We start from the raw sequence: 2,445 nt of genomic DNA on the forward strand, positions 1-2,445 counted from the left end.
CACAACCTCGGGAGAGGAGTGTTACTGGCATCTAGTGGGTAGAGACTAGGAATGCTGTTAAATATGCTACAGTACACAGTGCAGCTCCTGAAATAAAGAATTATCCAGCCCCAAATGCCAATAGTGACAAGTTTGAGAAACCCTGAACTAGAGGGTAAGAAAATAACCTTTCAGGTGGCTCAAACTAATTTCTTACAATCAGAGAGAGGTATAGTTGTCTTTGTATATATCTTTTTAAATACTGTGTGCGTGCGTGCATGCGTGTGTGTGTGTGTGTGTGTGTTGTGTGTGTGTGTGTGTGTGTGTGTGTGTGACTAAACCCTTTTTGGCCACATTACTGTTGTAGTTGAAAGACATTCCAGAGCATAGGTATACTTGAGTAAAATCAAACTTCTCATCCTAGCCTATAAAACCCTGCAAATCAGGCTCTCCACACCTTTTTGTCTTCTTTCCATGTCCCTCTGCCCTTGGCTCTCTTGTTCTATCCAGAAGCACAAGACCCAAACACAGACTGGCTTTATGATCTTTGCACTTGATGATCTTTCCCCTAACTTGGGCATGCCTGGCTCCCTTTCATCATTCCCTTCTCAGCTCAATGTCACCTTCTCTTCAGAGCATTTTCTCATCACCCTATCTAAAACACATCTTCACACAAAACACACTCTTGATCTCATAGTTTTCTGTTGTCTATAGCACTTCCCACTTTCTGAAGTTATTTGTTTGTCTTTTACATTAACATACATGCTCCCTAGGAGCAAGGACCACGTCTCTCTAGTCCAGCTTGTATCTGTGTGTCCTACACCCAGTCTGGCACAGAGTCACAGTTAAATAAATATTTGTTGAAAAAAAAAGAAGAAAAAAAAGAAAAAATGTATTTGTTGAATGACTGAATAAATGAATGAATGACTTTAGAATAAAGATTTAAATCTTTTTAGAAATTCTGAATTTGCAGTAAATGTTTTGTGCTTCTTTAGCCTAAGGAAAAAATAAAATTGAGGAATAAAATTTTAAAATATGGGATACTTAAAAGAAACATTTCAAGTTTGAATGCTTTATCACTTAGGAACACACTACATACTATGTAAATTTTGTTAGATCATGAAGTAGTTATATTTTTATATTACATATAAATGAAGAATTTATTAAAGTAATTATGAATTTAGATTGAATTTAAAAATATTAAAATTTGCCTGGCCGGTGTGGCTCAGTGGTTGAGTGTCCACCCATGAACCAGGAGGTCATGGTTTGATTCCCAGTTGAGACACATGCCCAGGTTGCAGGCTCAATCCCCGGTGAGGAGCATGTGAGAGGCAGCCAATCAATGATTCTTTCTCATCATTGATGTTTCTTTCTCTATCCCTCTCCTCTCCTCTCTCTAAAATCAATAACAATATATTTTTTAAAAATATCAAAATTTTATTTCCAGATTTTCCCCATTTAATGTAAGCAGAAAATGCCCTGAGGACAGATGAAAACATTGATATTGAAGCAGAAGGTTTTAGGATTTAAGGTCCTACACAGATGTAGAAAACATTCACTCTTACAAAATGAGCCACGCGTCTTCCTGGCTCCGACCCTTAAGAATCTCACATTTTCTGCAACACTGGAAAGTTGCTTTCTGATATTGGTTCTAATAGGCCTTGAATATTTGCTGATACAGTTAAATGAAATAGCAGGAATATCATAAAAGTGCAGACAGGAAATAAGGAAGACAATGGTAGATGGGGTAGGTTGATTCTCAACTCCATGTATCCACTGGATCAGAAGGAAGTTGCAACCTGGAGTGGACCTTTATATAGTAGTCTGAGCACATGAAGATAATTGACAGATGCGTAGGAGAAGTTTATTTTCTTTCCTTAAAAAAATTAGGTAAAGGAGAAGAAATCATCTTTTCCTTTAACATTTCTACTTCCTTTGTTAAACATGTTCCACATAAAATGAACAGACCATATTTTCCCTAGATATTCCTGATGTGCTTTTTATCCTAGAAATTCAGAATATTTTAATAAATGTAGTTATACTAATTTTGCTTATGGTTAGGTTACTAAACTTCTGGGAAATTGATATGATGTAGGCAAGGTGGTAAAGTAGGATGAGCTTTGTGGCAAGAGTCAGGAGATCTGTGTTTCAGTCACCAGTTCTGAAATAATAAGTTTTATAACCTTGGAAAAATTACCTAACCTCTTGGGGAGCCCGAATTTCCTCATTTGAAAATAAATGAATGATTGGATTCTAGATTAACTTTGAAGTTCTTTACAACTCCAAAATTCTATTTGAGAAGTTCATGTGTTATGTATTTTAAATTTAAAAAACAAACTCTTTCTTTGTTTACATGTATAGAAATTAAACTGTTACCTCAACCCTAGCCAGTTTGACTCAGTGGATAGAGCATAGGACTGTGGACTAAAGGGTGCCAGGTTCGATTTCGGTCAAGGGCATGTACCT

This window comes from Myotis davidii, unplaced genomic scaffold (assembly GCF_000327345.1).
Source record: "Myotis davidii unplaced genomic scaffold, ASM32734v1 scaffold85, whole genome shotgun sequence".
Taxonomy (NCBI): Eukaryota; Metazoa; Chordata; class Mammalia; order Chiroptera; family Vespertilionidae; genus Myotis; species Myotis davidii.